The following is a 14,380-nucleotide window of genomic DNA, read 5'->3' as shown; positions in this document are numbered from 1 at the left end:
AGCCATTCATAACCCAGTACCAGTGGGGAACATGCGGATGAAAAAACAAAGAAGGTTATGGACTCTCGATGGTTACCTGAGATTAGAAGTTCAAGGGGTTGAGTTTGGGGGGTGACTTGATGAAGTTTTTTCCCATCAATCGCAGAGACTCTGAGAGGCTGGGTTAAAGGAACCGTAGCAATTTGGAGCTGTTGGACGAGATCAGAGTCTATTAAATTACGTTCACATCCAGAATCAATGAAGGCTGAAAGAGAGAGGCTCTGGTCGAGGAAAAACAACGTGGCAGGAAGCAAAAGACGAGGAGGTTTTTCATTTTCTTCATGGCCCGTCAGACTCCTCAAAACCTCTGACGGGCCCCGGCTTTTGATCTTTCTGGACAGGAAGCAATGAAGTGTCCACTCTCACCACAATAAATGCAAAGTCTGCCCAAAAATCTCCTTTGCCTTTCCTCAGGAGACAACCTTGTGTGTCCAACCTGCATCGGCTCTATTTCAGTTTCTCCAGGATGAGTAGCCTGAACAGGCAAAGGGAGAGGCTGGCTCTTTGGCCTTGGTCTGGATAACTGTTCTATGGGGGCAGAAACAACAGTCACGTTATTAGAGGCGGGGGCAGAGGAAAATAACGCCAAACTCTTATGTTTGCGGCTGTTTCTGGCCCGAATCCGGTTGTCCAGTTTTATAGTTAATTGGATTAGTTCTTCGAGTGTAGCCGGTTCATCGCGGGTAGCCAACTCATCCTTGATATTTTCGTTTAATGCCTCGAAATAAGCACTCTTTAATGCACCCTGGTTCCATCCGGAAGCAGCTGCTTTAACCCGGAAATTTATAGAAAATTCGGCCACAGAAGAATTTCCCTGTTTTAAATGAAGCAGAGCTCGAGAATCAAGGGTTTGGTCAGTGTCTTGGTTGAATACCTGGGAAAATTCAGAAACGAAATCTGAATAGTGACAGCTTAAGCTTTCATCTGAGGCAAATCTGGCTTGAGCCCAAGCCAGAGCTCTTCCTGTTAACTGGGAAAGGATAAACGTTATTTTCTTGTGGTCCGTGGGAAAACTGGCAGGAGAGTTCTGAAAAATGAGACGACATTGAAATAAAAATCCCTTACAATCAGTTACGTTACCAGAAAACTTCTCTGGGAGACTTGGGCGGAACTCGGATGACGTCACAGCCGGTGACCTCGGCGGTGGAACTGGACCCGGAAATGGTTGGGTTACTGGAGCGGGATTAGCATTACCCACGTAATTAGCGTAGTTTTGAAGCATATGATTATGCATATCAACCAGACGGTACAACTCACGGAGGGTCTGAGTTTGTCCTTGTATTTGGACATCTTGTTCTTGCAATCGGCGGAGGAGATCATCTGCTGGGCCTTGTGTTTGGCCGCAGTGTTCTGTCATGATGGGTATCAGGGAGGCCCAATATGCAGAACACTGACGACACGGATGGAAAGTTTAACAGAGTTTATTGGCAAATTCACACATATAATAAAGACTGATGCAATGGTTCTGGGCTGGGACCGGTTCACTGGCATCTGTGAGAAAGACAGTTTGGTTAGCGAAGGCTTGGTTGAGACTTGACTGATTGTGTTCAGGTTTGTACCTTGATGAACGTAGAGGAGTCTTTGGGAGCAGAACTGTTGGGTCCGGAGAAAGCTTGGTTTGGCAGAGTCCTTAAGCTGTTTCAGCGTCTTACTTCTAAAGGCTGTTTTGACCTTGGCTTGTGTTTCCAGCTCGGTATCCAGAGCTGCTAGGAAATCCAGAGAGTGAGTCTTCAGGTTTGGCTCGGAGGGCTGGCTCGGCAGGTTAAGCTCTTCCAGAGCTTCACAGGAGAAAGAACAGGAAACCTGGAAGCAGAGACAAAAGGGTTAGAATCCAGGTTGGACTCAAAGGAGACTTGGTTCACTAGGGATCTATGGCTTAAGTGCTAACCAACTGATTAAGACACTGCGGCGTCGAGGCAAGGTCTGAAGGCAGCTTAAGTAGTCCAGGTCCTCCAGATGAGATCATCAGCTGCAGGTGTGCCGAGCAGCTCAGCAGGGAGGACTCTGCTGGAGAAAAGGTGTATTTCTCCAGCTCCCAACAAATAGAGATGGTACTGATGCTGTCCCTTGGGATTGCTTAAACCTCCAAAAGAGAGTGGTGTAATCCTGTCGTCTTGGTGCCAAAGAAGGATGGAACAATCCACCAGAATGCCTCAGAAAGGGGTATTGGAGCGGTCCTCCAACAAGGAGGTGAGGATTAACAGCCTGTCGTCTTCATAAGCTTTAAACTGTTCCCAAGAGAAGTTGATTATTCTACTGTGGAAAAGGAAGTTTTAGCAATAAAGTGGGCCCTGGACTCTCTGAAGTATTACCTGCTTGGAAGGAAATTCACTCTCTAAACAGACCACAAAGCTCTCCAGTGGCTGCAGCGAATGAAGGACACAAAGTATCGCATTACTCGATGGTATCTTGCCATGCAGTCATTCTGCATATTCCTGGCAAGCTGAATGTGACCGGAGATTACCTCTCCTGTTTTTCCGGTGAGACTTTTTAAGGGGGAGGGAATGTGACAGCCTGCTATAACACTCTGAAGCTGTGTGGTAACTTTTATATTTTTAGTTATCAAAATAAGTTGCACATTACATATATTTTCATTAGCCTGACTTTAAGTTAACTTTTTGCAGTGCACACATTTAGTTAAATTTATTTGTCTGGTTGTTTTTTTTGTTTTTGTTTTTTTTTTTGTTAAGATGCAATTGATTAATTTCTTTTTCTTTGAGTTTCCTTTGGATCTACTGGTTGAGGGCTGCAATGAGCTCCAGCTTACCTCAATTGGTTCTTGCAGGCTAATCAGCGGGTCACACCATTTGTAATCGGAAGGGGAATTTGTTTATCATTTGTTTAAATATTTTTAGTTTGGGTAATTGCGTTAATTAGTTAAATTTTAAAAAGTACTTAGTGTCTGGCCAGTATTTATCTGTTTAATTAAGTTTAAATTGTTTTGTTAGTTTGTCCCCCTTGTGTGTCAACAGTGGTCTGATCGGCAGAGATGGCAAAAGTACTCACTTTCCGTACTTCAGTAAAAGTACAGATACTTGTGTTAAAAAAATACTCTGGTAAAAGTGGAAGTACTGATTAAACTTCTTTGCTCAAGTAAAAGTAACAAAGTACAGGCTTGTAGAAGTAGAAACCACTTTTTTCATGCCGTTGCCTACATTTTAAATGGATGTCTGCCAATAGGACTAGATCTCCGTTGTGTTCATTTTCAATCATCTCGTCGTCCATGCTACTATGCTAACGCCACCGCCACCAAGCTGCAATGATTTGCCGCCAATGAATACCGCCGAATCTGTCGATTCATCTTGTAGTGGTGCGTCAAATGCAACGTAGATTCCCATCCAATTAGATTGAATCCATTGAAAACTCCATTGAACTCCATTGAAATTATTCAAAACTAAAGTAACGAGCCAATTTTTTAAAATATAAGGAGTAGAAAGTACAGATATTTGTGTAAAAATGTAAGGAGTAGAAGTAAAAAGTCGCCATAAAAATAAGTAGTAAAGTAAAGTAAAAATATCAGAAAAATCTACTTAAGTACAGTAACAAAGTATTTGTACTTCGTTACTTCCCATCTCTGCTGATCGGCTACTACAGGTGCTGGTCATAAAATTAGAATATCATGAAAAAGTAGATTGATTTCAGTAATTCCATTTAAAAAGTGAAACGTGTATATTATATTCATACATTACATACAAACCCATATATTTCAGATGTTTATTTTGTTTAATTTTGATGATTACAAATGACAACAAATGAAAATCTCAAATTCATCATATCAGAAAATTAGAATATTGTGAAAAGGTTCAAAATTGATGGCCCCTGGTGCCACACTCTAATCAGCTAATTAACTCAAACCACCTGCAAAAGCCTTTAAATGGTCTTTCAGTCTAGTTCTATAGGCTACACAATCATGGGGAAGACTGCTGACTTGACAGTTGTCCAAAAGACGACCATCGACACCTTGCACAAGGAGGGCAAGACACAAAAGGTCATCGCTAAACAGGCTGGCTGTTCACAGAGCTCAGTGTCCAAGCACATTAATAGAGAGGCGAAGGGAAGGAAAAGATGTGGTCGAAAAAAGTGTACAAGCAAGAGAGATAACCGCACCCTGGAGAGGATTGTGAAACAAAACCCATTCAAAAATGTGGGGGAGATTCACAAAGAGTGGACTGCAGCTGGAGTGAGTGCTTCAAGAACCACCACACACAGACGTATGAAAGACATGGGTTTCTGCTGTCGCATTCCTTGTGTCAAGCCACTCTTGAACCACAGACAGCGTCAGAAGCGTCTTGCCTGGGCTAAAGAGAAACAGGACTGGACTGCTGGTGAGTGGTCCAAAGTCATGTTCTCTGATGAAAGTAAATTTTGCATTTCCTTTGGAAATCAAGGTCCCAGAGTCTGGAGGAAAAGAAGAGAGGCACTTCATCCACGTTGCTTGAAGTCCAGTGTAAAGTTTCCACAGTCAGTGATGGTTTGGGGTGCCATGTCATCTGCTGGTGTTGGTCCATTGTGTTTTCTGAGGTCCAGGGTCAACGCAGCCACATACCAGGAAGTTTTAGAGCACTTCATGCTTCCTGCAGCTGACCAACTTTTTGGAGATGCAGATTTCATTTTCCAACAGGACTTGGCACCTGCACACAGTGCCAAAGCTACCAGTACCTGGTTGAAGGACCATGGTATCCCTGTTCTTAATTGGCCAGCAAACTCTCCTGACCTTAACCCCATAGAAAATCTATGGGGTATTGTGAAGAAGAAGATGCAATACACCAGACCCAACAATTCAGAAGAGCTAAAAGCCACTATTAGAGCAACCTGGGCTATCATAACACCTGAGCAGTGCCACAGACTGATCGACTCCATGCCACGCCGCATTGCTGCAGTAATACAGGCCAAAGGAGGCCCAACTAAATACTGAGTGCTGTACATGCTCATACTTTTCATGTTCATACTTTTCAGTTGGCCAACATTTCTATAAATCCTTTGTTTTTATTGGTCTTCAGTAATATTCTAATTTTCTGATATGATGAATTTGAGATTTTCATTTGTTGTCATTTGTAATCATCAAAATTAAACAAAATAAACATCTGAAATATATGAGTTTGTATGTAATGTATGAATATAATATACAAGTTTCACTTTTTAAATGGAATTACTGAAATCAATCTACTTTTTCATGATATTCTAATTTTATGACCAGCACCTGTATATAAGTTTCCCAAATGTCTTGTTTGTGAGGTCAGTTTGTGCTAGAGTTCTTTAAATAAGTACCTGAATTGAAGTCTCTTTTGTTGACCTCTGTTTTTGGGCCCAGTTTATCATTTTTTCAACACTTTCTTTGGAATAAATAAAATTTCAGTGGCTTTCTGGCTGGTTTGTGCAAATCCCTCACAACAGGCATAACCATGTATCCGGGAATGCTTATTAAAAGTGTGCGAGACCATGCACGAGCCCATTTCTCCTTAAAAAGTTAAAAAGTTGTTTTGCTAATACAAGTTGTTTGATCATACAAGCTTATTTTTCAAAAGAAGATTTGCATTTTTTCTACTATGTCAGATGCACCATCTGTATTATTACCGTTTATTTTGATGATTCACTCGGAAAAAGAGCATTCTCCATTATACCTTTGACTTTCAAAGTAGATATTATATGCCATATATTACTGGAGCCCACTCAGAAAGTGTAATTAAGATCTTGAAAGAAACCGGTACATTTATCCCTTTAAAACGTTTTATCTAAGTGTGCTAACATTAGCTAATCATTTATTTATCCCACAATGTGGCACTTTATATAATTACTGTAAAGCAACAGGCGAGTGCACACAATACAAACAAAATCACATAAGAATTGACAGATATAATAAAAGTGGTGGATTATTAAAACTCTAAATATTACATTAACACTATTATTATTCAATTGTAGTAATAAATAATATCACTGAAACCCTGAAAGATCAACAGCTCCATGATACATCAAGCTTAAATGTTAAAAATTAGCAATATCGTATCGATATCGGCAATACTGATCATGTATTTACTTGGTATCGTATCGATTGAAAATTCCCAGTATCGCCCACCTCTACTGTCGAGTAGAAACTCGACCAAGGCATCGGTGGGAAGCCCAACCTGTGCTTTCAGTGTACACAATCACGTGAAAGAATCTCCAAAATCATCACACAGTACAAAGCTGCAAAATCATTGTTCTGGTAATTAACTGTAATTGCCATTGCATCATGGGAATTATGAATCACGTGACGTATTGTTTACAGTTCACTACCGCAGTATTTCAAATTGTTGTAAGTTACTGTAATTAACGGCTACTTTGGCTCTGATCCTTCTTTCTTTTTAAATTTTAGTTACGCCATCTTTTATAATTTTATTTTGGCGCTTAGAATGACTAGAACCGAAGGGAACAACTAACAGTTTGCCGAGTAAGGATTGTAGATTTTGGACGTTTGGTCCACACCACCGGAGAGGATTTCCCCTGTCATGAACTGATAAACACAGTGTTCAAAGATTTTTTCATTTCTTCAGTGAGAAAACCCATCAAGCAAGCTTTTCAGGTAAGCATTTTAAGCTTTGTCCCAACTATTTTTTTCTTCTTCTTTTGGTTTAGTATTGTGCTACTTATGTGTAACCTAGCATACTTGCTAATCGACATGAGATAAGGCTTTAAAGTTTAGTTTATGTGGAGAATTACATACTTTGCTTAACGGGCTGTTATGTGTGAAATTATTGTAACCATTTAGTTGTGTGGTAAAAACGGTTTTACTTGTACTGTAGTCTTGGATACTTATACTCATGTTCATTTTCCTTAGATAGAAAACTTTGTATCAATTTGATCTGGTTGAACTGTAAAGTGCCTTGAGATGACATGTGTTGTGAATTTGGCGCTATATAAATAAACTGAATTGAATTGAATTGAATTTATCCTTTATAGGTTCTGTGCAGCTGCAGCTGAACACAGCTACTATCACATGAAATGGGGCTACACCCTGTCCAGGTTCACCATCCATTACACACACAAAGAACCACATGCACATTCATTCTTACCTGGACTGTCATTTAGAATGTAAGGGCCGGATTTATCAAGATCCAATTTTGCGTGCAGTAATTTGCGCTCGCAAACTGGAATTTTGCGCGAGGGGCTGGACCATGGTTTGCGGGTGATTTAACAAGAGCGGTTGCGTAACTGGTGGCAGGTGCAAAACTGTTGGAGACGCCCTATTTAAATGATGGGTTTGCGCAATTTGGGGTTTGCGGCAAAGAAGTTTGTAGTTTCTACAAACTAGTGCATTAAGAAATTTAAATCTTACAGTGATATAAAGAAAAAACTTTGGCAACCTTTATTCTCTAAGGTGGTATGTGGCTGAATTTCTACTTCACTGCAGTAAAAAAAAAAAAAAAAACAACAAAAAAACAGGTGTTTTGTATTGGCCTGTAGAAAAATGCACATACCAAATGGCTCACAAGAAGTGACTGTGGATGAGATTACGCATCCCCGCAGCATTGGCATGTTGCTCCACAGGCGCAGGGGGAGAACCCCGACCCCGTCGGACAGCACTCCTGAAAAACGAGATTGGGAGATCCCAGCTCTCGCTGCAACCGTACGCAGGAATGACCCAGATGCAAAAAAGTGCAACGTTGCAAGGAGTTTTGTGATATCTGGTATTGCGTGGGTCCTCCTTGTGGCTGGCTCCAAATCCATTCGGAGTTCCCCCAACAGCTCCAAAATGGCAATGCTGGATAAACAACATGTTTTGATGATCGTTTCCTCGTTCAATCCAAAAATATTCTCACGGAGTGAAAAAATGCGTTCTCTGCGTCTCCTTGCTTCATTTCGATGTCTCCTTCTTGCGACAATAACCGCTGCCATGTGTGCGCAATTATGCATACAGACCATTTGCACCTTCTTTTGAAACGTGTTAAATATAGAGTTAGATACCGTTAGCAAAATTTTTTTTTAGGTTTGATAAATCACTTTGCGAGTGCTAAATTAATATATTTACATGTTCTCCTCCCACAAGACGCACTTTTGCGTGTAAACGCCCCATATTGCATATTCATTGCAGAAAAAGTACTAAATGGATAAGAGGCGCTATTTAGCACGTTTTAAAGACCAAATCCTTTTAGCACGCTGTTGATAGATCAGTTTGTACATTTTTTAGCGTGCGCAGTGAAATAGCTCACGTTTTTATACACGCAAACCTTTGATAGATCCGGCCCTAAGCCTGCACTTAACAGTCAATATAAGGTTCATTTGATCAATTTATGTTGATGTAATGTTCTTCTTTTTTTTTTTTTTTTTTTTGAGTGCAATCAAATTCTAACTAAAGAGGTTGAACGGTTATATTGTTGAATGCTGTTTGTATTGTTTGTTACAACTGTTGTTCTTTGAACTAATGATTTTAATAATATGACTTGAATTTGAAGGAATTTCACAACTTAACTGAATGTTTGAACTTCAAGATTGAAATGAATTTGGACCTACTTTTGTCCTTTGAGACAATGAGATTTTTTTCTATAATATAAAGTGAATTTGAATGAATAACACAACTTAACTGAATGTTTGAACTGAACAGTTTAGTAAGTGATTTTGTTACATCTTTTAAGCTCTGAGCAAATGAAAAAAGTAATGTCTATAATAGTATGAATTAAATTGAGAATTCTAACTAAAAGTCACACATTAGCTTGTAGTTATTTTACTATTTGTCAGTGTTTTAAATAAAGACCAGAATGTTTTGAAATATATATGTCTGTTTTGGATTTATTATAATTGTTAATAACAAATCAATTAAGTAAAATTAGCAGGCTTACTAAAAAAAACTGCTCAACCATTAAAAATCAAAGCTATTTTAATTCAGCTGTTAAGAAAATTACATTTAGTCAGTGCATGAAAAACACTATATATATATATATATATATATATATATGTGTGTGTGTGTGTGTGTGTGTGTCTGTGTATGTATGTATGTATGTATGTATGTATGTATGTATGTATGTATGTATGTATGTATGTATGTATGTATGTATGTATGTATAAATATATAAATATAGAGAGAGAGACAGAGAGAAAGAAATACAATATTGTACTGTAAAGTAAGCATTTCTACAGTAGTGGTTCTGTATTTTAAATTTACAGTAACAACTGTAAACTTGACATACAGTACCACTACTACTACTACTGTAAATAAAGATTACAGTAACTTACTGGCAACCGTGTTGAAATGTCTAATAGTGTTAGGGCTTGGAGTCTTTCTAACTTGTTTCCTAAATATCTCACAATGCCCATGATTATTTGTAAAAAAAAAAAAGGCCAGTCCAGCTCATACAGTTTTTTGTTGCTTCAGATTTGTCTTTCTTACTGGTTAATTTAGCAGTGAGTCATCATCAGGTTTCACCACAAATTGTCTAGTCTGTTTCCTGAAGTGCTGTGCGTGAATGATAAATTGAGTAAGCAGCTTTAGATAAGTTCTGGTTAATGTTACTGTGGTTTAATGTTATATAAAATCCATATATTGATGTTAATGATTATAGCCACGTTTTTGCTAGCTAAAATGCTATAGCTTAGTGTGGTGTTGTGCTAATTGAGGCTGTTGCAAACAGTAGGTGTAAATGGGCCTGTTAGCTTTTGTATGTAATGTCCATTGAGCTAAAATGTATTTGCTACCCCATTTAGGGCATTTTTTGAGTTTTTTTTCTCATCTTATTAATATTTTGTGAGTGTTTTAAACATACATTTTCTATCTGCATGGCTTGTGTTTATATATGTTGTTGCTCATTGAGAGTAAGCTTATGGTTATTTTTGAATACTGGTAATCAGTTATGTTTGTTATTTCGTGGTACAGAACCACATATCTGAACGTTGTTGCAGAACCACATATCTGTACGTTGTTGCAGAACCACATATTCAGTGTGGCTGAACTTTAGCTAATCAGCATAACTCAAACAGGTGAGGGCTTCCCAGTCAACCATTCAGTACGAGTGAGAGCTCCATACAGCTAACCGTTTTTTCTATTGATTGAAGAAATGTTTTAGATTTCTTCTTTCTTTTTCTTCTCTTTGCCCCTGCTCAGCATCCCCTGTGCCTAATTTTCAACTCAGCTGGTAGGCTACTTTTGGAAGTAGTTGAAGTGTTTTTTCAGCTTTAGAGATGTTACACATCTGCTCCCTGCTATAAAAAATCCACTTACTATGGTTACTGTGGTTAGGCATCGTAACATCGTAACAAGGCATCTAAAAAGGACAAAAATATCAATGAAAATTCCTCCCAGCATTTACCAGCATTTAACAAAACAAGTGTAAAATATCAGAAAATAGAAACTCTGATCCAAAAATGGAGGAAATCCAGCGTGCAACCACCTTAAGCAGCAAAATTCATTTTTGTGGCTTTGAAAACCCCTGTAGACACAGACATCTACCAGTCAGTCTAAAAATGGGGTATAAACATCAGCAGACCTCAAATTTTAAGAAAATCATTTAAAATAAAATCAAGGTGATAGTTTCAAAATAGTTTTTACAGTTTATATTTTTAATATATGTACCACCCTACTAGTGTTGGGCACGTTACTTTGAAAAAGTAATTAGTTATAGTTACTAGTTACTTCTCCCAAAAAGTAACTAACTGAGTTACTCCACAATAAAAGTAACTAGTTACTAGTAAAAGTAACTATTGCGTTACTGTTGCGTTTCTCGCCCCCGTAACCCTCACCACCCAGCCCCCACCTTCTCGCCGTGTGTTTCCAAAGCCAGCTGAATAGAGCGAACAACAAAGACAAGAACCTGCAGAGAGTTTAGCATTTATTGCAACTCAACCTAAATGACATCAGGGGGGAACGCCATGTGAAGTTTTTTAACAGGGCATTCAGATCTGGTGAGTGTATGAAATTAATAACTGGGGATGTCTAATTCTGAAATCCTGTGTGTTTGGGTTGTTATAGATCCTGAAACATCTATCTATCTATCTATCTATCTATCTATCTATCTATCTATCTATCTATCTATCTATCTATCTATCTATCTATCTATCTATCTATCTATCTATCTATCTATCTATCTATCTATCTAGATCTATACTCTGTGTGTGACATAAAATATGGATCTCCATCCCTACCGCAAAGGCCATCAAATAATGTTTAAAATAAAAAATACAGTAGGTTGAAAAGGCAGAGCATCCATCCATCCATCTATCCATCCATCCATCCATCCCTATTTCTCCTTTTCTCCATCTAGGCTATCATTTGATCGTTCACGCTCTCCATAGTTCTCCTGTGGCGCGAGCACAGGGCGACTGTTGCGCGCCTTTAGCGAGCATGCGCGTTTCCTGTTGCTTGCGAGGTGAATCGTGCCACCTCTGCTGTGCGGAGATGCAGGGGAAACCGTATGTGATGGGGAAACGCAGCTGGACGTAAAACTGGTATTTCCATGTGGAAAACGCTGTTTTGCTGCTGGACTCCTCCTCACTCTCCATCTCTCTGTGTGTGCTGTACGTTAACACCCACCAGCAGAAACACCCACCTATTCAACTGACAGACGGAATCTCACTATACATCCGATCATGAAAAACAGGTTCATTGTGCGACCTGAGTAACGTGCAGTAACGGGTGTCTGCAATGGTAACTGCGTTATAGTTACAGTCAAAGTAATTAGTTACATTACTCGTTACTAAAACAATTCTACGGCGTTAGTAACGCCGTTACTAACGCCGTTATAGCAGGGCTATTCAACCACTCTATTTTTCTTCGGGTACGGTGTTTAAAACTTGCACTGGGTGTGGCTGAGGTTATTCAGATTATATTTAATTATCTCAAAAGGCTCTGGATGATATTGGTTTAGGTTTTTTTTTTTTTTTTGTTATTTTTCAAGACAGGAATTTTAGCCTCGGACTCTTGGCATGGGCAGAATACAAAAGACTGATTGTACATTTAAAACACAACAAGTACTGGCGGAAAAGAAGAATGAAATACCTTGACTAAGTTCCATTCTATCTTTTCATTCATTGGAAAAGTTACTTAGTTACTTTGAGTAATTTAATGCAAAAAAAGGATGAGTCATGAATCGAATTGAGCACAAGGTGTTTTAATCGATTTCAAGGCGTATTTGCAAAAGATCAGCTGGGCTAAGGAACATACCATATTTTCACGACTTTAAGGCGCATATAAATGTCTTTTTTTCCCCCTCAAAATGTGCGCCGCGCCCCATAGTGCGGTGCGCCCTATGTGTGTTGTTACTGCGGACCTTGTTGTGGCCACCATGAGAACCTTAAAGGGGGAAGTGTGGGCGCGGATCGTGTATAAAAGAACAGGTATGTGCTTTATGCAGAACATTGTTGTCTTAACAACCCTAAAAAGAGACACGCCTATGAAGCACAGTTTAAACTGAAGGCTATCAGCTACGCAGAGGAACATGGAAATCGAGCAGCCGCGAGAATTCAAGATTAATGAATCCATGGTTCGCAAGTGGAGGAAGATGGAAAACGAACTCCGACAGGTGAAGAAGACGCAGCTGAGTTTCCGCGGACATAAGGCGAGGTGGCCCGAGTTGGAGGAAAGACTAGAGCGGTGGATCATCGAGCAAAGAACGAGTGAGGCCAGCGTTTCGACGGTCACTGTTCGACGAAAAGCAGTAACGCTAGTGGAAGAAATGAAAATTAAACATTTTCAAGGAGGTCCATCTTGGTGCTTTCGTTTTATGAAACGGTGAAATTTTTCCATCCAGACCAGGACTACAGTAGCTCAGCAACGTCTGACTGATTATAATTAAAAGCTTGCGAGCTTCCACTCCTACTGCAGCAAACATTAGCCAAGCCACATCACCAACGTGGACGGGGTGCCGCTCACTTTCGACATCCGGGTGAATCACACGGTGGAGAAGAAGGGGACCAGCACAGTAGCGATACAGACAACTGGTTGTGAAAAGGCGTCATTTACTGTTGTGCTTGGCTGCCACGCAAATGGACAGAAACTGCTGCCTATGGTGATTTTTAAAAGAAAGACTTTGCCTAAAGAGACTTTTCCAGCTGGAGTCGTTATTAAGGCAAATAAAGAGGGCTGGATGGATGAGGAGATGATGAAAGTGTGGCTGAGGTGGTTTTTTCCCACGTATCACCATCGCTGTTAATCTGTGACTCCATGCGTGCCCATCTCACAGCCGATGTGAAAAAAAAGATGAAACATATGAATGCTGTGCTCGCTGTTATTCCGGGAGGAACTTAAACCGCTCGACATCGGTGTGAACCGGCCGTTCAAAGTAAGGCTGCGAGCGGCTTGGGAGCAATGGAGGACAGACGGAGACCACAGTTTCACGAAAAGTGGAAGGCAGCGCTGGGCAAGTGACACCACAGTTTGCGGATGGATTGCAGATGCTTGGGCTAACGTGTCTGCTGGCACTGTTGTTCAAGCTTTCGCAAAAATTCATTTCCGAGGAGCCGCACGGCACCGAAAGTGACTGACAGCGAAGAAGGGGCAATTGGCATGTCTGATTTAGCACAGCTGTTTAATTCAGAAACAGAGGATGATGACTTTGATGGGTTTGATTAATACTTTGTAATAAATACACGAATAAAACACAATCATACTCAGTTTTGCTCCGGCTCTATTTTTCTACCTGAAAACTTAATTCAACAGCAGCCTCCGGGTTCACAGCGGTGGCTGATAGGTGTTTTTCATCTAAATAATCTAAAGGATTATAAAAGGATAATAGGATAATAAAAGCGAACATATTCTGTCAGCAGGTTTCAGGATTTTAAGTTAATTTATGCGTCAATAAACTGTTTCAGAGGAGTGATCACAGCGCTCTGTGTCATCAGCGATGTGTCTGTCTCACGGCCAGCTCCTAGGTTTAATTAATACTTTGTAATAAATACATGAATAAAGCACAATCATACTCAGTTTTGCTCCCGCTCTATTTTTAAATACGCAGTAGAGGTATTTATACGTAGTAGAGGACATGTATCTGTATATATAAAACCCGCGCCCTATAGTCCGGTGCGCCTTATGTGTGTGTTAAATACAGTAATGGCACACATAACTGAGACTGCGCCTTTTAGTACGGTGCGCCTTATGGTCTTGAAAATACGGTACACAGCACAAGGACAGTCACAACCTGTACCATAAAGTGCAAACAATTTTGAATCATACTGTCCAACAGACGACACCATGATAGGAATAAAGAAATTTAAACTACATTTTAAAGTATTCAAAATGCACACAAAATTAATTGCCCAAAAGATACCAGAATGTGTTTCCTCTTTGGGCTTTTCCTCATCCATACTCTCTACATCGTGATCAGCAACTGCCATCTTCCAAAGCGCAGCACTGGATTATGAGACAATACAAAGGGTAATT

This window comes from Cyprinodon tularosa, unplaced genomic scaffold (assembly GCF_016077235.1).
Source record: "Cyprinodon tularosa strain WSP-4 unplaced genomic scaffold, ASM1607723v1 ctg436, whole genome shotgun sequence".
NCBI classification, from domain to species: Eukaryota; Metazoa; Chordata; class Actinopteri; order Cyprinodontiformes; family Cyprinodontidae; genus Cyprinodon; species Cyprinodon tularosa.
Note: the sequence above shows the minus strand (reverse complement) of the source record.